Genomic DNA, 19456 nt, shown 5'->3' with positions numbered 1-19456 from the left:
TTTGTTTGTTGATTCATACTGAGGGCTTCCCCTGTGCTAAGGCAGGTGCTCTACCATTTGAGCCACTCTACTGGGCCTTTTTTTTGGGTTGGCCATTTTCAGGATATGGTCTCACAGATGTGTGGGCAATCTGGCTGTCACCTGTCCCCTGCTGGATCACCAGAGCAGATTCCATTGATCTGGCTGCCTGGGCAGGTGCCCGCTTCCTCCCTTACCACTCCAGAACTCTGTGTCCTGGACATCTTTCTGTATCAGTGCAGTCTCTTCCTACTGCTGGTGGTTTGGACCACCAGCAATGGTGTACAAGACTTCTTGAGGTGTAAGTGAATCTGCAGGATAAATTCTGAGGGAGAATTCCTGGGACAAAAGATGTGTGCCTTTATAATGTTTATATTGTGAACTGACTTTCAGTGATTGCCCCAAGTTATTTAATAGCACTTGCACCTTTTTGTTTTGGTGCCAGTACTGGGACTTGAAAGAACTCTCCCTTAGGTTTTGTGTGTGTGTGTGTGGGGGGGGGGGTCATGGGGCTTGAAGTTGGCCTGGGCACTGTCCCTGAGCTCTTCAGCTCAAGGCTACCTCCCTACCCGTGAGCCAAGCCCCACTTCCCACTTTCTAGAGGTTAACTGGAGATAAGGGTCTCAGGTCCTTTCGTGCCCGGGCTCTCTTCGGACCCTGATCCTCAGATCTCAGCCTCCTGAGTAGCTAGGATTACAGAGGAGAGCCACCATGCCAACTCTCTTAGCTTTTTTGCTCAAGGCTAATTCTCTGTCACCTGAGCCACACTTCCACTTCTGGCATTTTGCTGGTTAAGAGAATTACGGGGTCTCTGATTTGTCTGTTCAAGTTGGCTTCAAACCCTGATTCTCAGATCTCAGCCTCTGGAGTTTAGAATTACAGGAGTAATATACTAGTGCTTGGCTTTACCTTAATATTTAATAGCACATTACAACATAGCAGGAGATCACCACCCCAGAGGTGGGCCCCTCATACCCTGTTGTGGGCTGTTTGCCATGGCTGGAGGGACACTGATGCTAGGCTGGATGTCTCCCTTCAGATCTCCCTTTTTCTTCTCTGTCCAGGGAGGGCTCAGTTCCATCTCCAGCCCAAGAACTGTTTGCTGTTTCCCAAAGATACCATTGTAATCACACCTCTGTGCTTTGGCCTTCCTGCTCTCACCCCTGCCCTTCACTCCTTTCCTTCTCTGGAAAATTCCCACTCATGCTTTGATTGAGCTCTGCTCTCCGTGGAGGCTTTCCTGCCCCAATATGGTAGAGGAGGTCATTCCCTCCCTCCTCTGGGTGCCCGCCCTATCACCTGGTGGAGGAATTGTTTATTTACATGGCTGTCTCTCCCAGCACCCAGCCCAGCCCACACTCCCAACTCATCTGTGACTAAAATTAAACTCCTCCAGAGACAGAGAATGGCATGGAAAGGCCAAGGCGTGGGTATCACACTGTATATATCACAGCCCTCTTTCTACCTGGCTAGCCTCATCTCCTCCTGCCTTCTGTGCTGACACACCAGCTTCTACTTCTGTCCCACCTCACAGCCCAGGCCTGTGCTGTTCCAACTGCTTAGACAGAATGCACTTCACCGGGCTCTCTGGCCTTCCTGCCTCTTGAACCTAAAGGTATCCCTTCCCATCCCGGCTACCTTCTTCACCCATTTCTCCCCACGGCCACGTGGCTGTCGGTGGTCCTTGTTAGCAAGTAGACTTTTGATCCACATTTCCATTCTCCCCTTTCCTAGCTTTGGGTAATTGGCTCGGTTACGATTCTCCTCCAGGAACGTCTGGGGCGGTGTGTTGGGGGGGGGGAAATGGGTGAGGTCACGTGGGACACAGGAGGCTCCGTACCTGGGGTGCGATCTATTGTGGCTTCCTCCTCTGTGTGTGTGTGTGTGTGTGTGTGTGTGTGGAGCGGAGCCCGGGGACTCGGATCCCGGTGGGGAGGGGCGGAGCCGGTGGGGCGCGGAGCCCGGGGGGGGGCGCGGGTCCCGGGGACGCGGAGCCCGGGGGGGACGCGGGTCCCGGGGGGGGGGCGCGCACCCCCGCGCAGCCGCTTCCCGGCCCTCCCCGCTGCGTGGGCCAGGCTCGCGGGGCCGGAGCGGCGTCTCCGCGGCTGAGGGAGTGCGCAGAGCCGGGGACGCCGCGGCTTTCCCACAGATTCGGGGACCCCATGGCGGCAGCAGCGGGGAGGGCCCTCCGGCCGCTCCCGTCCCCCCGACCTCCGCCTTCGCTCCTTCACCTGTCCTCCTCCGGGCCCCGAGCCCGGTCTCCACAGCGGGGGGCTCCCCGGAGGCGCCCTGGTGGCGCGGCGCTCCGGCTCGCGGCTCGCGGGACTCCGAAATGGCGGCCGGCCACGCCCACCCGCCCCGAGGCCACGCCCCCAAGAGGCGGGGCCCGCATCCGGGCCAGAGCAATCTATGCCCGAGCCAGGAACCGCGGGCCGGGGGAGCTCGCGCCGCGGCGCCGAGCCCGCGGCTCCGCAGGTCGGGCGGAGGAGCGCCGAGCGCAGAGCTCGGCAGCCGGGGCCGCCCGAGAGCGTCTTCGTCGCGGGCTCCGAGGCCGCCATCTTAGATGGCGGGAGTCAGAGGGGAGCGAGCGTGAGGCGTGAAGGCTCCTCCGCCGTTGTCCCTAGGCGCCCCTCAAGGGCCAGCTGGCCGGGCTTGGGGGCGCGTGCCCTGGGGCGCGGGGCGCTCGTGCGACGATGCGGGGCCTTCCCGGGGCCCCGTCCCCTGGGCTGGGGACGCGCTTCATGTGACCGCCCCCGGTTCCCTCGCCCGCCGCGGGGAGGGGCGGCCCGGACGCCGCCGGGGGACGAGCGGACGCCGCCGGGGGACGAGCGGACGCGGGGTGGCCGGCTCCCCCAGGTAGGCTGCGGGGCCGGGCCCGGGCGGGCGGCTCCCCTCGGCCGCGGGGCGGAGGGCCGGGGCCTGGCCGCTGTCACCGCGGGCGGCGCGGGCGCGGGCGGGGGGCCGGGGCCCCGCGTCATGGCCGGCGAGCCCGACTCCCACGTCCCGACTCCGGTGTCGCCGTGCCCGGCGCGCGTGCCCCGGTGTGGGCGCCGGAGTGGCACCCGGTGGACCGGCTCGGCCCTCGCTTCTTCCTTCCCGGTCCGGTCCCGGGACGGGGCTGCGGGGGGACCCCGCTCCGGTGACAGCCTCGGCGGAGGGAGGCGCCTCGGCGGAGGGCCTCGCCCCGCCCCTGGGGGCTCCGCTCGGGGCGCGGGCTCCGCGGACCCGGAGCGGCCCGGGGTCCCTGCGTGCTGGGGGGGGGGGGGCTCTGCAGGGCCGCTCGGCGCCCGCCGCGAGGAGCCGCCGGGGCGTCGGGGAGCCGAGGCGGCGGCTCCATTCATTGTTCTCCCCTCCGGGGCGCCGGCTGCGCCTCTCCTCCCCGGGCGAGCATCTCCCGGGGGCGGCGCCGGTGCCTTGGCCCGGTCACCTGCCGTGGAGGAGGCGCCACCGCCGTGCGTCCTGCACGCCGGGCCCTCGCCGCGCGGTCCCGGGGCGGTGAGTCGGGCTCCTCCCGGTTCCGGGGAATTCCCGAGAGCCGGGCGGAGTGGAGGGCTTCGCGGGGACGCGTGAGGCCCCCCCGCCCCGGCCGGGACCCGCTCAGCCGAGGGGCCGGGGCCGGCGCCGGGGTGGGGGGGATGCATTTGGGGAGCAGCAGGGAGTATGGGGGGGTGGTCCATGGTGAGACAGCAGAGTCCAGGAGGAAGTCCCGCCGGCCGTGTGTCTTGACGACTGCGTGCGGAACCTGGTTGATTGAATTGGGGTTTACATCAAGGGAGAGCTTATTCTTTGCTCTTGTTAATATCCCCACCCCCCGACATTAAAGCGGATAGAATTGAAGGTTGATCTTGTCAGCGACTGGGGGTGGGGCAGGAGCGTGGCTCTAAGGGTTGGGAGGCTGCCTGGCCCCGGCCGGGAACTCGGAAAGGCCAGGGGAGGGAGCGAGGGGAGGTTAAAACCAGCCAACGCTCTTGTGAAGTGTTTCCTAGCAAGCGTGTCTACAGAAATGTCCCCTCACACAAGAACGTTAGCCATCGATGTAGAGCCCTCTGCTAACGCCGAGGTGTAAGTGACTTGGCCGCGGAAGGAGTGCGGCCCGGATCGTGCATGCCGTGGAGCGGGCACCCGTCAAGTGACCTGTGCCTCTGGACGCGTCCCGTCTTCCAGGCCTGTTATCAGAGCGCTAGTTCTGAGAACAGAATGTTCCTAAAATAGCCCTGGTGGTGAAGGTTTGTGCTGAAGACTGCTGGTCGGTCCTTGAGCCTTCCCTTTTCGGATTGTGATGACTGCACGCCACTGAAGAACACGGAGATGCTTTTGGCTTGTTTTTAGTCTTATCACCGCAAGGGCCAAGCTGTTGAAAATCCAACAGAAACATGTGAGCCAGTGGAACACTGGATTCTTGGACAAATAAACCTGTTACTGTTTCTGTTCTGAAAGCTTATCTTTTAGGTATGTGGTGTTTTTGATTATAAATTGTAGTGAGATGGTTAAAAGTCTTGTGGAAAAAGTGGAAAAACCTATGTGCATTTGGAATAGGAAACCTAACTGAAATAAATTTGAATAAATTTAAATATATTTTAAAGGATTTTGGTTTACAGAAAAAACAGAACAACAACAACAACAACAAAAACCAGAAGCAGGTAGAAGTGCTGTGGCTTAACCTGGAAGAGCACTAATCTTGGAGCTATAAAAGCTTAGGGGTAACATTTAGACCCTGAGTTCAAAACCCTTGATCACCACTACCAAAAAAAGAAAAAAAGAAGAAGAAAAACCACCAAAAAATGAAGACAGAAGCATATTAAGCTGACTGTTAATGACAAACTATCTAAAAACCGAAGAATGCTATTGTATTAAGTGCTCTGAGCATAGCGGCTTTTAGCTTAAAATATGCTACTTTTTTTTTAAAGATTCAATAACCACTTTATACTTTTTAGAAGTAATGTTTGACTTTTGCAGAAGTACTGGCTTTATTTTTGAAGTGGAAAATATGATTAGTAACTTCAAATTACTATTTCAAGAAGTGTATTAGTAAATGTATGGCTCTTCTACGCTTATATTTCAGATAAAACACTTAGTAACCTATTATCCAAAAATAGAAAATAATGTTACAGAGGGGCTATTTTTGTTTGTGTGTTAGGAGCACAATAGATTATACATAATAATCCTGATCTCGGGAGGAGCTTGCTAGCCAAACAGCATGCTTTAATGTTGACTTGCCTAAGACTATTTTAAATATTGTCTTGGAAAGGCAGTGAACTAATGTGACATTGTGGAGGGAGGCTTAGGAAACCACAAGATCAAGCCTTGGCCTGAAAAGTTTTTTACTTTCAGTTGGGGAGGTCCTGGAAGTCATTTTTTCAAAATAAGAGTTAGCTAGAAAATTGTTCATGTTGACTAAATTAATTGAAATTTGGTTCTTTTATTTTTATTTTATTATTATTATTTGCCAGTCCTGGGCTTGAGCTCAGGGCCTGAGCACTGTCCTTGGACTTTCTCAAGGCTAGAACTCTACCACTGGAGCCTCAGCACCACTTCTGGCTTTTTTTTTCTTTTTTTCTATGTATGTGGTACCAAGGACCCGAATCCCAGGTTTCATGCATGTGAGGCAAGCACTCTATGTACCACAAGGCCAAACTCCCGGCCCCAAAATTTGGTTCTTTTAAAATGAAGTTAAGTATAATCATAGCTACTCAGGAGACTGAGATCTGAGGATCAAAGTTCAAAGCCAGCCTGGCCACTAAAGTCCATGAGACTCTTATCTCCAATTAACCACCAGAAAGACAGAAGTCAAGCTGTGGCTCAAGCAGTAGGGCAGTAGCCTTGAGCTGAAGAGCTCAGGGATAACTCTCAGGCCCAGAGTTCAAGTCCCACAACCAATTCCCCCCCCCAAAAAAAATTGTTTAGATTTTTCACATTTTGGTATGGATGTATATTATAATTGTTCATTTAACTGGGATCAAAGTGAGGTACTAGATATCTGTGTTCATTATTCAGTTGACTTCTTTTTTTTGGCCAGTCCTAGGACTTCAACTCAGGGACTGACCACTGTCCTTGGGCTTTCTCAAGGCTAGAGTTCTGCCACTTGAGCCATAGTACCACTTCTGGCTTTTTTCTATGTATATGGTACCAAGAAATGGAACCTGGGTCTTTGTGCATGCTGGGTGAGTGCTGCGCCACTAGGCCAAACACCCAGCCCATTCAGTTGACTTTTTTTTTTTGTCGGTTGTGGGAACTCTGGACCTGGGTGCTGTCCCTAAGCTCTTCACCCGAAGGCTATCATTTTGCCATTTGAGCCCCTCTGCCACTTCAATTGGAGATAAGAGTCTCACAGACTTTGGGGCTGGCTTTGAACCAGATTGGCTTTGAACTGCAATCCTCAGATCTCAGCCTCCAGAGTAGCTAGGATTACAGGCTTGAGTTACTGGTGCTGTCTAACTCTTTTGGTATAGGGCCAAACTGTTTTGTTTGCAATCCTCATAATAGTAATGGCTAGGTATTTTATTCTGGCCTTATGAGTTGTGAGTATAAACTTCTTGATTACGTGTTAAAGTTTTGACCTGTAATTTTTAGTGCTTGTGCCATTTTATTTTATTCATTTATTTTTGTCGGTCTCAAGACTTGAACTCTGGGCCGGGGCACTGTACCTGAGCTCTTCAGCTCAAGGCTACTGTCCTTCCCCTGGGCCTGGGCATTGACCCTGAGCTCTGCAGCTCAAGACTACCCCTTGAACAACAGCCCTGCTTTCTATTTTGTAGTGATTAATTGGAGATAAGAGTCTCATGGTCTTTAAATGCCTTGGCTGCCTTGAACTGAAGTCTTCAGACCTCAGCCTCCTGAGTAGCTAGGACTACAGGTGTGAGCCACCACACCCAGTGAGCCATTTTATTATAATCTCTTTTTTCTTAGTATTACTTGTGTAGTGTTTATTCATTTTTTTCCCCACACTCCTGGGGTTTGAACTTGGCCTGGGTGCTGTCCCTGAGCCTTTGTGTGTAAGGCTAGTGCTCTGTCACTTGAGCCACAGCCTCTGTCATTGTGGCTTTTTTAATGTTTAATTGGAAATGAGAGTCTCAACAGACGTTCCTTCCTGGCCTGGCTTGAATGTTGATCCTCAGATCTCAGCTTCCTGGGTAGCTAATATTACAGGTACGAGTCACCAGTGCCCAACTAGCTTTCAATAATTTTATTTATTTATTTAGTTAGTTGGTTGTGGGGCTTGAACTCTGGGCCCTGAGCTCTTCAGCTCAAGGCTGTGGCCCTCTCCCTGGAGCCACCGTACCACTTCTGGTTTTCTAGTGGTTAATTGGAGATAGGAGTCTCATGGTCTTTAGTGGCCGGGCTGGCTTTGAACTGTGATCCTTAGATCCCAGCCTCCTGAGTAGCTAGGATTACAGGAAAGAGCCTCCATGCTTGGCTATTTTATTTTATTTTTTGCCAGTCCTGGGGCTTGAATTCAGGGCCTGATCACTGTCCTTGGCTTTCTCAAGGCTAGAGCCCTACTACTTCTGGCCTTTTTCCCCCCCCTTTCTTTCTATGCATGTGGTACCAAGAAATTAAACCTGGGTCTTTGTGCATGTTAGGCAAGCACTACCACTAGGCCAGATTCCTGGCTCCCAGTGATTTTATTTTAAAAATTGTTGTGAGGCAGTAATTATGGAGTCTGAACTCAGGGTCTCATGCTTGGTTCTATTACTTGAGCCACATGCCTAGCTCTTTCTCCTTTTAGCTTGTTTTTCAGGTAGAGTCTGAAGCTTTTACCCAGGCAAGCTTTGAACTTTGATCCTCCTACATATGCTTCTTGAGTAGCTGGGATTAGAGGCACAGGCCACTGCACTTAGCTTATTTGTCACATGGTTTCCTGTATTTGAGATATCCAGAATGAAATCTTAGGAGGTTAAAAAGTAGACTGGGCCTGGGGAAGTGGGGAATGAGCGGTGATATGACAGAGATTTCTTTGGAGTGCTGAAATGTTCCAAAATAGATTGTGGAGGTAGATCTACAACTGAATATAATAAAGCCATTGGATTCCATATTATCATTCACTCACTCATTGGTATGAGGTTTTTATCTCAGGGCCTGTGCTTGCTACTTTCTTTTTTCTTTGGTCCTGGGGCTTGAACTCAGGGCCTGGCCCTGAGATTTTTGCTCAAGGCTAGCATTCTACCATCTGAGCCAGTGCTCTATCTCTTGCTCTTTTGGTAATTCATTGAAGTCAAGAGTCTTACAGACTTTCTTTTTTTTTTTTTTTTTTTTTTGCCAGTCCTGGGCTTGAACTCGGGGCATGAGCACTGTCCTTGGACTTTTTCAAGGCTAGAGCTCTACCATTTGAGCCTTAGCACCACTTCTGGCTTTTTTCTATGTATGTGACCAAGGAATTGAACCCCGGTCTTCGTGCATGCTAGGCAAGAACCCTACCACTAGGCCAAACTCCCGGCCCGTCTTACAGACTTTCTTGCCCCGGCTGGCTTTGAACTGTGATCCTCATATCTCAGCCTCCCAAGGAGTAGCTAGGATTACAGAGCCTGGCGCATCTATGTCTGGCTGTCTCCCTGTCTCCCTGTCTTCCTCTCCTTCCCTCTCCCTATCTCCTTCCCTCTACCCCTCCCCTCCCCTCTCTTCCTCTCCTTCCCTCTCCCTATCTCCTTCCCTCTACCCCTCCCCTCCCCTCTCTTCCTCTCCCTCCCCTGTCTCTTTCTTTTTTTTGTTTCACTGTGGGACTTGAACTCCACTTGGGCCTTGTCCCTGAGCTTTTTAGCTCAAGGCTAGCACTCTACCACTTGATCCACACTGCCATTTCTGGTTTTCTGGTGGTTAACTGGAGATAAGAGTCTCAAGGACTTTAGTGCGTGGGCTGGCTTTGAACTTCGATCCTTAGATTTCAGTCCCCTGAGTAGTTCAGATTACAGATGTGAGCCACTGGCCGGCTTTTTCTGTTTCTTTCTTTTTCTTTTTTTTTTTTTTGCCACTGAGCTACATCCCAACCCAAGATTGTTACATTTTTGAATGACTTCTGTTACTTCCTTTTGCCTCCAGATTAGTTCTGTCCTTCATTTCTGTTTGCCTGCATTTTCTTTTTCTTCTATTTATTGTTGTTTTAGAGATGAATACAGCAGGGTTACCTTTACATGTTTTGGGTGATAAGTACATTTCTTCCCTTTTGCCTAGGATCAACTTCCCTCCCTCCCATTTCTTCCCGGGAGTTACTTGGTTCACGTTCATCAATGTTCAGTGCAGCTGATTGGCCCCTCTGATATACTTTTTCCCCCCACCCTGCTTTCCACTCATTCTATGCCCCCCCTTTCGCAAATGCGCATATGTAGACACCATATATAAGGTAAAACATGCAGAGACATCTATATTAAGAAGAAGTCCTGGGGCCGGGAGTTTGGCCTAGTGGTGGAGTGCTTGCCTAGCATGCATTAAGGCCCGGGTTCGATTCCACGGTACCATATATATAGAAAAAAAGGCCAGAAGTGGTGCTGAGGCTCAAGTGGTAGACTAGCTCTAGCCTTGAGAAAGTCCAAGGACAGTGCTCAGGCCCTGAGCTCAAGCCCAGGACTGGCAAAAAAAAGAAGAGGTCCTTTGTTTTCTCCCCCCTCCCCCAGTATGTATATTTTATTTATTGAGCATCAGCACCACTGGAGCCTCAGCACCACTTCTGGCTTTTTCTATGTATGTGGTATCAAGGAATCCAGCCCGGGTCTTTGTGCATGCTAGGTAAACACTCTACCACTAGGCCAAATTTCCAGCCCTCGTATGTATATTTTATATACACATGAATTGGTGCTCCGGTATTACAGTTTGGTGCTTTCTTCCTAAGACTATCCTCTTTTGGTCTCACTTTTTTTTTTTTTTGCCAGTCCTGGGCTTGAGCTCAGGGCCTGAGCACTGTCCTTGGACTTTCTCAAGGCTAGAGCTCTACCACTTGAGCCTCAGCACCATTTCTGGCTTTTTTCTATGTATGTGGTACCGAGGAATCGAACCCAGGTCTTCGTGCATGCTAGGCAAGCACTTCAACCACTAGGCCAAACTCCCGGCCCTCATTTTGCCTTCTTTGTTCACTAGCTACCTAGCTTGCTTTCATGGAGAGAAATATGGATGCACCCTTTTCTCCTTCCTCCCTCCCTCCCTCCCTCCCTCCCTCCCTCCCTCCCTTCTTCCCTCCCTCCCTTCCTTCCTCTCTCCTCCCTCCCCTCACCCCCAACACCCCTTTCTCTTTTTGTTTGGAATTTGACCTCTTGCTTTCTAGGCAACTTGCTTTATCTGTTGAGCTGTGCCTCCAGCCCTGGTTCATTGACTTTTTTTCTTCTTCTGATATATTCAGGTTGGCCTCTAGCTTACTATGTAGTCCAGGCGGACCTGCAGCTCATCATCCTCTTGCCTTAGTCGTCTCCTAAATGCTGAAAGATGACTGATATGTGCCAGTATGTCTCACTTTTAAATAAAAACCCAGGTTTGATTTCCTTGGTACCACATACGTAGAAAAAAAGCTGGAAGTAATGTCGTAGCTAAAGTGGTAGAGCCTGTAGCCTTGAGAAAGCCCAAGGACAGTGCCCAGACCTTGAGTTCAAGCCCTGGGACTGGCAAAAAAACCCAAAACAAAAAACAAAAAAACCTTTGTTATTAATAAGATGTTGTATAGAGGGGTTATCATTTCATAAGTCATGCAGTGAGTGTAGTGTCACCCTTTCCTTTGTAGAAGCTTTTTTCTTCTTGTTTTGTTTTTTAAGTGTTAACTATGTTGAAATTACTATGTTTGGCATAGGATGAATTTGGCAAGTTGTGAGTACAAGGACCTTATCTAATGGAGAGAGATTTCTACACTTTTCATCTGTTCCTCTTTGAAGAGCCATTTCACAACCATCTTCTAAAAGTCATTTCCTGATCTTTTGCTCTCCTTTCCCCTTTGCCATCATCCTTGAGCCCTTCTTGAACTCTTTGCATTTCTTCTGGCATTTGTTGTAGAGTCATTTGTGAGCTTGTCTTCCCTTTAGATTATACATTCTAATTAGTGCCTTCTATTTGCTGATTAAATGATATTTCAGAAAAATTTCTGTTTGAGATGCTGAGGGACCAGGCTTGTATATTTGGATGCTTCAATGAAAATGCTGAATCAAAATGCTAGCACTACTAGTTCTCTCCCTCCACCCCCAAGTCCTGTGACTTGGAGTCAGAGCCTGGGCACTGTTCTTGGACTTTCTCAAGGCAAGTACTCCACCATTTGAACCACAGCACCACTTCTGGCTTTTTCTGTGTATGTGAGGAATTGAATCCAGGGCTTTATGCATGCTCCGCAAGCACTCACCATTAGGCCATGCTCCCATTTTTTTTGGTCAATTGTGGGACTTGAACTCTGGGCCTGGGTGCTATCCCTGAGCTCTTCAGCTCAAGGCTAACATCCTATCCCTTTGAGCCATAGGTCCACTTCAAGGTTTTCTAGTGGTTAATTGGAGATAAAAGAGTCTCAGGTCCTTTTGTGTCCTGGCTGGCTTTGAACCTTGATCCTCAGATTTCAGCCTCCTGAGTAGTTAAGATTACAGGTGAGCCACTGGGCCCAGCTCACGTCTCTGACTGGACTTAAGCTCTGTAAAGGTGGGGCCTGTGGTACTGTAGTATCTCTACTTCTTAAAACTTGATCTTGCTTACAAGAGAAGCAGTGAATGAGTGAGCAGATTTTCCACCATTTGGGGATTTTCCTTGAGTGCTTACACACATGTCTGTTTCTCTACCACTAGGCCAAATTCCCGCCCCCCTCCCCTTCTTATACACATACACAGTGTGTGTAGTAAAGAGAAGATACTGGCTGAGAACTTTGCCACTTAGGTAGGGTTAGTCGTAGGTGTTACTTCACTTATATACAGGCTTTCTGTTGGGTATTATCTGGCCAGCTCTCTGAGTTTTTACTGCCAGCTCCTGAAGAACATTGGCCTCTTCTTAGCTCACTAATTGACTCAAGCAGCTCTTGCTGTGCTGGCCATCTCCTGCATCTGTAAGGATGGGAATCTGCAAGAGGGACCTTTTAACTGGGGCGAATGAGAAGCACGTAGTACTCTTCTGCCTTCCTTGACCTTCGTCAATTGTGAGAGCAGAGAGAGTGATCTTTGTATGGTATGACTAGTATTAACTACCTAGTGGTCCTTAGGCTGTGTGTGTGTGAGTATATATAACAAAATTTGCCATTTTAACCATTTTAGTTCTACAGTTCAGTGGTGTTAGGTGTATTTGCAGTACTTGTCACCATCATCATCATCATCATCATCATCATCATCATCATCACTACTGCTCTCTATTTCCATGGCTTTTTCATTATCTAAAACAGGAATACATATTCAGAAAGAAGTCTCCTTTGTTGACTCTGATTGTTCTGACCTGTAGACCTAGCTACTTAGAAGACTGAGCTCTGAGGTTGATGGTTCAAGCCAAACCCGGCAGGAAAGTCCATGATATTCTTCATCTCCAATTAACCATGAACAACCTGGAAGTCCTATGGCTCAAGTGGTAGAGTGCTAGTATTGAGCACAAAAGTGCCCAGACTGAGTTCAAGCCCCAGGACAGGCACCAAAACAGCAACAATAATAGCAAAACCCCAAAAAAACAACCAGGGCTGGGAATGGGGCTTAGTGGTAGAGCGTTTGCCTGGCCTGCATGAAGTCCCAGGTTTCATTCCTCCATACCACATACACAGAAGAAGCCGAAGTGGTGCTATGGCTCTAGTGGTAGAGCACTAGAGCAAAAGAAGCTCAGGGACAGTGCCCGGGAGCTGAGTTCAACCTCTAGGGTGGCCAAAACAAACAGAAAACAAAAACAAAAAAAAGACCAAAGGAAAACCTTATTTCAAAATAAATACTATAAAATTAGCCTTTCTGTCTGGCTGATATTGTTCATTGGTAGTATATATTAGTACTTCATTTCTTTTTATAGTTGAGTAATATTTCATAGATATGCCACATTTTGTTTGTTCATTTGTCAGTGGGCCCTTGGTGTTATGCTTCTGGCTAATTAGAGCATTGATGTATAATACCATGGAACAGAAAGCAAGAACTCAAACATGTATTATACACCAGTGTCCCCACTGGTTAACTTAATCAGATGAAATGCCTGGATGGTTTTGTAGCCTTTTTTAACCCATTGCTGCCTGGCCATGACAACAATCACTTTTGACCCGTGTTTTATTTGGCACATTGTATATATTTGGTACTTGTACTTTGTAATGGATTTAATCCTTGTAAAATTAGTCATTGAGACTGGGTGACAGTGGCTCATGCCTGTAGTCCTAGCTACTCAAGTGGCTGATAGCTGAGCATCTCAGTCTGAAGTTAGCCTGGGCAGAAAAATTGGCAAGATTTCTATCCAATTAACCAGTACAAATGCAGGACTGAATGTTTGGTCAAGGAGTAGAGTATAGCCACTAGCAATTAAGTAAAGTGAGAGTCCCAGGCCTCAAAATTCAAGCCCCCTAGTATTGGCACTGCATAACTGAATAAACGATACAATTTGCTGCCTAGATGAAGAAATTGCCTCATTTGCAGGGTGCCGGTGGATCATGCCGGTAATCCTAGCTACTCAGGAGACAGATTTGAGGATCACAGTTCAAAGCTAGTCCAGGTACTGGACTGAGATTTCTTTTCTTTTTTTTTTTTTTTTTGGCCAGTCCTGGGCTTGAGCTCAGGGCTTGAGCACTGTCCTTGGACTTTTTCTCAAGTTTGATCTGTACCACTTGAGCCCACCACTTCCGGCTTTTTTCTTGAACTCAGGTCTTCGTGCATGCTAGGCAAGCACTCTACCATTAGGCTAAACTCCTGGCCTGGACTGAGATTTCTTATCTCTAAGTAACCTATAGAAAACAGGAAGTGGCGCTGTGGCTCAATGGTGGCTCAGTGATAGACCGCTAGCCTTGAGTTGAAGAGCTCAGGGGCAGGCCCCAGACTTCAAGCCCCATGATCCCCCCCCCCCCCCCCCCCCGTACCACATAAACAGAAAAGTGGTAGGGTGATAACCTTGAGCAAAAGAAGCTCAAGGACAGTGCCCAGGCCCTGAGTTCAAGCCCCAGGACTAGCAATAAATAAGTACACACATACAAACATTTCTGGAGCAGGGTGCCTGTGGCTCACATTTGTAATCCTAGCTCAGGATAGTGAGATCTGAGGATCTTAATTTGAAGCCAGCCCAGATAAGAAAATCTATGAGACTCTTATCTCCAAGCAATCATAGAAAAGCCTGAAGTGGCACTGTGGCCCAAGTGGTAGATTGCTAGCCTTGCGCACAAAAGGAGCTCAGGGACAATGCCCAGGCCCAGTGTTCAAGTTCCTGTGCTGGCAAGCAACAATAACCATGAAACAGTTCGAGGTAGGAGTGATGGCTCAAGTGGATTACCTGCCTAGCAGGTTCAACTCCCAGGACCTTTAATTGAATAGTTTAGCTATTTAAAATGAAATTAATGAAAAACCCATTTTTATGGTGAGAGTTAAAAATTAAGCTTATTCAGTATCTTCTACTGTGGAAGTGATTTAGTGTCGTTATTTCTGAGCTAGCTTACTTTAAACTTATCTTAAGATTGGTTACACATTTAAAATACCAGACTGTTTCCTAAGCCTAGGTGGCTCCTCACTGATGTTTGGAAGGATAGAGTGGTACATTACTTGTGGTATGCTGGCCACCTGATGAGATTACCAGTTTGTGACAGAAGTTGAGAAAAAGCAGAGGGGAAACTCAGAATATTGACACATGTACACTCCCTTGAAGTACATGAGATTGCCCCTGTGGATTGTTTGGGAGAATGTACTGTATGCATTTTGCAGCTGCACACATTGTTGTGCCTGAGTAAGGAGGAAGTATTTGAGCAGTTCATGTTTGTTGAGTCCTTTAACTCCAGGTCCCCCCCCCCCCCCCCCCCCCCCCGAGTCCTGGGCTTGAGCTCAGGGCCTAAGCACTGTCCTTGGACTTTCTCAAGGCTAGTACTCTACCACTTGAGCCACAGCACCACTTCTATGTATTTGGTACCAAGCATTTGAACCCAGGGCTTTGTGCATGCTGGGTGAGCAGTCTACCACTAGGCCAAACTCCCAGCCCCCTACCTCCAGTTTTGTTTTGTTGGCAATTAAAGAAGGAAATGATCTGAGCATAGTGATATATTTTTATAATCCCTGCACTCAGGAGGCCAAGGCCTGGAGGACCCATGTGAGATAAATAGGCAATTCAAAGTCAGCCTGGCAAGACCCTATATCCCTCCACCCTCCCTCTGAAAACAAACAAATAAACAGACAAAAAAACTTGCCCTTTAAAGTAAGTTTGGCATAGTCTTGAAAGTGATGACTCAGTCTGTTAGATGAACCAAGGTTAAACTAAAGGAGAAATAAATTTAAGGGAAATCACAATACAGATTTTATTTATCTAAATGTTTTGTATCGTGTGTGTGTGTGAGAGAGAGAGAGAGACAAACACACACACAGAGAAACAGACATTATGCTTTAATCCATGGGGTGGGGGGTGCATAGGTTTTAGTAGTTCTGGCTCCTTCCCACTGCCCTCACAACATACCTCTGGTAGAACAGGTTTGCATTTCAGTTAATCCCAGGTGTCTTTGTCTTTAACTTCATTTTCTCTCTCTCTTTCTCTCTGCTGTTGGGTGTGCTAGGTAAGAAATTGCCATTCTTTATTTCCTCCTTTAACTTTCCTTCATGGAAAAATAAATTACCTTAGTTCTTAGAGTGATTAATATGTTCTGTGCACACATTAATTCTCTACAAAAATATTGTGCTTAGTTTATTCTAACAACATGGTAGATAACACTGTAGACTTGTAGCTTGCAACATTGTAGACTTCTGGTTTTGCTTTTGGTACCTGTATCATATATTCTTTTGAATTCTTGCTGGCCAGCCGTTCCTTTGATGGCCACAATATGGTTTTTTTTGTTTGTTTGTTTGTTTTTTTGGCCAGTTCTGGGGTTTGAACTCAGGGCTTGGGCACTGTCCCTGACCTGAGCTTGTTTTTTTCCTCAGGGGTAGCATTCTACCACTTGAGTCACAGCACTTTTTCTGGCTTTTTTCTGTTTATGTAATACTGAGAAATCAAACCCAGGGCTTTATGCATGCTAAGCATGCACTCTACTACTAAGCCACATTCTCAGCCCAATATAACCTGCCTTTCTTCCTTCCTTTGGTTGTGGTGCTTGAACTTTGGGCCTGGGCTGCCCTGTCCCTGAGCTCTTCAGCTCAAGGACAGCTACCCGCTGAGCCACATCACCACTTCCAATTTTCTGGTGGTTAATTGGAGATGAGATTCACATACTTTAGTGCCTGCATTGGCTTTGAACCTGGATCCTTAGATCTCAGCCTCCTGAGTAGCTAGGATTACCGGTGGGACCTACCTTTCTTACAGCTCTCTCTATATGTGACTTCCTGTTTTCTAGAAGGCCTCCCCTCTTTTCCTCTGTTGGTCAGTTTTGGTGAGTTAGTGGAAGATGTTGATACCTCTGCCAAAAATTCATGATTTGATTTTTTTGGTGTCTGTCCTGAGGCTTACGTGCTGTAGCTGAGCTTTTCCACTCACTCCTAGCACTCTGCTGCTCAAGCCACAGTTCCACTTCTGTCTTTTTGGTGGCTAATTGGAGATGAGTCTCATGGCCTATTTGTCTTTGAACCTTGATCCTTAGAACTCAGCTACCTGGAGAAGCTAGGGTTACAGATGTGAGCCACCAATGCCTTAAATTAATTAAGTGCTTGTTAATTTACTAGCAGTATCAGCCTTTTCATTGCTGATTTAAAGTAGCTGTGATTATAAGTGTGGGTCACGGGCCGGGAGTTTGGCCTAGTGGTTAAAGTGCTTGCCTAGCATGCATGAAGACCCGGGTTCGATTCCTTGGCACCACATACATAGAAAAAAGCCAGAAGTGGTGCTGAGGCTCAAGGGGTAGAGCGCTAGCCTTGAGAAAGTCCAAGGACAGTGCTCAGGCCCTGAGCTCAAGCCCAGGACTGGCAAAAAAAAAAAATAAGTGTGAGTCACAGCCCTAGACCTCAGTTGTTTTTTTTGTTTTTTTTTGCCAGTCTTGGGCTTGAGCTCAGGGCCTGAGCACTGTCCTTGGACTTTCTCAAGGCTACAGCTCTACCACTTGCGCCTCAGCACCACTTCCGGCTTTTTTCTATATGTGGTACCGAGGAATCGAACCCGGGTCTTCATGCATGCTAGGCAAGCACTTTAACCACTAGGCCAAACTCCCGGCCCGGTAGACCTCAGTTTTATAATCTGATTTATCAGAAAGACATACTGACAGTATTAGAATTTTCCCTTTTCCCTCTCCCTCCTTTGCTACCTCCTTTTTCTCCCTCCCTTCAATTCTCTTCCTCCTCCTCTTCCCTTTCTTTTCCCCTCCTCTCCTCTGACTTTATAATGAAACCTTATTTCAAAAAAAGTATGTATAGACATGGCCTAGGAATGTGGCTTAGTGGTAGAGTGCTTGTCTAGCATATATGAAACCCTGGGTGAGATTCCTCAGTACCACATAAACAGAAAAAGCTGGAAGTGGCCCTGTGGCTCAAACCTTGAGCAAAAAAAGCTCAGGGACAGTGTCCAGAACTGGCAAAAAAAAAAAAGTATATAATCTATATAGGGATGTCATAGATTTCTTTAAGTATTAGAGTATTAAGTAAGATTTCCCAGTTGGTCTGTACTTTGGAAACTGGGACTTAAAAATTTGGATTAGAGTAACAAATAATGTTAAAGACCTTTACCAACAGACTGATTAAAACTTGCAGGCTGCAGGATTAAGAGTGAGCTAGAAGAGTTCCTAATTATTATAATAAATATAGATTTATAATTGCTAATCAATAGAATCTCCACGGTTTGTACATAAAACAATAATGATAGATGATTCATGCTAACACTTTGTGCTTTCATTTATTAATTCTAACATTCCAGGCTCAGCAGGGTGGGTCACATCTGTAATCCCAGGATTGGAAGATAGAGGAAGGAGGGTCAAGAGTTCAAGGGTATGCCAGGTGCCCAGAGCTTTTGCCTGTAATCCTAGTAGCTCAGGAGACTGAGATTTGAGGATTGTGTTTCAAAGCAAATTAAAAAAACAAACAAACAAAAAACAAGAGTTTTGAGGCTTGGTAACATAGTGGTATAGGACTTGCCTAACAAGCAAGTGCTGACTCTAGCACTAAAAAAAGAAAAAAGTTTGGGGGAAGTACTGGGGTTTTAATTCAGGACCTTGTGCTTACTAAGCAGATGTATTATCACATGAGCCATGCCTTTGGCCCTATACATCTTTCTTTTCTTTTCTTTTTCTTTTGCTGGTTCTGGGGCTTGAACTGAGGTCCTGGGCACTGTCCTTGGACATTTTCTACTCAAAGCTAATGCTCTGCCACTTGAGCCACAGCACCACTTCTGGCTTTTTCTGTGTATGTGGTACTGAGGAATTGAACCAGGGCTTTGTGCATGCTAGGAAAGTACTCTACCATTAGGCTCTGCTCCTGGATCCTGCACAGTTTTGTTTTTATTTTTTTGGGGGGGGGGCAGTCTTGTGGCTTGAACCCAGGGCCTGAGCACTGTCCTTGTGCTTTCTCAAGGCTGGTGGCTAGTGCTCTACCACTTGAACCATAGCACCAGTTCCAACTTTTTGTAGAAAGAAATCAAACCCAAGTACATGCTAGGCCTAGGCATTGTCCCTGAGCTCTTTAGCCCAAGGCTAGGGCACTAGCCTTGAGCCACAGAGTCAAATAAGAGGCTCAGGGACTTTTTAGTGTCCAAGCTGGCTTTGAACCGTGATCCTCAGATCTCGGCGTCCTGAAAGGATTACAGGTGTGAACCACCGTGCCTGACAAGGACAGTGCTCAGGCTCTGGGTTCAAGCCTAGGACTGGCAAAAAAAAAATCTCTAGCACCATCCAAAATTACTTAATTAATGTGTCAGTGTTCCACAGTTCCTAGTTTTTATTTATTGTGAAATTGCTTCATACTTTAGGGCTACAACAGTATGACCTATGGTGTTTTTTCATGGTAAATCTAAAGTAGTGACTATTGTATTATTACTGAATTTTTGTAAACATGATGGGAATGTAGCAGTTTCCCCATATGTTAGCATTTGTGTTATTTCAAGAAACAAGTGACAGATCTTTAAGCTTGAATGGTTGGTTTTGTGGCTAGCAACCTTTGTGTGTCTATACTGTCCATAATTGCTCAGTTGATAACACATGTCTGTAGTCTTATCACTCAGAATGGACAGACTGGAGGATTGTGAGTTCAAGACCAGTGTGTGCCTACCAAGTGAGACCCTATCTCAAAAACAAGTGAGAAGAACAAGCTTCCTCCTCAATCCTGGACCCTTTTATTTACGGGTTTCAGAGAGCTCTTTGGGAATTAGAGTATGCTTTCCTTCCTGTCCCCCAAAGAAACTTTAAATACAAAATATTCTCACTCAGCCAGCCACCTGCTGATGGAAA

The 19456-nt window shown here is 47.8% G+C and overlaps 1 protein-coding gene across 1 annotated transcript in view; it reads left to right on the top strand.

Annotated features, from left to right (window-relative positions):
• Nucleotides 1-2445: 2445 nt before the first annotated feature.
• The window catches only part of Raf1 (Raf-1 proto-oncogene, serine/threonine kinase), a 38813-nt gene continuing 21802 nt past the window's right edge, over nt 2446-19456 (top strand). Inside the window, exon 1 of the mRNA XM_090323994.1 lies at nt 2446-2874. The gene's annotated coding sequence lies outside the window, so the exon portion shown is untranslated. The remainder of the gene's footprint in view (nt 2875-19456) is intronic.

The sequence above is a fragment of the Megascapheus bottae genome, chromosome 33 (assembly GCF_031878675.1).
Source record: "Megascapheus bottae isolate mThoBot1 chromosome 33, mThoBot2.hap1, whole genome shotgun sequence".
Classification (NCBI taxonomy): domain Eukaryota; kingdom Metazoa; phylum Chordata; class Mammalia; order Rodentia; family Geomyidae; genus Megascapheus; species Megascapheus bottae.
The sequence above is the reverse complement of the archived record's forward strand: the minus strand, read 5'-3'. Positions and strand labels throughout refer to the sequence as shown.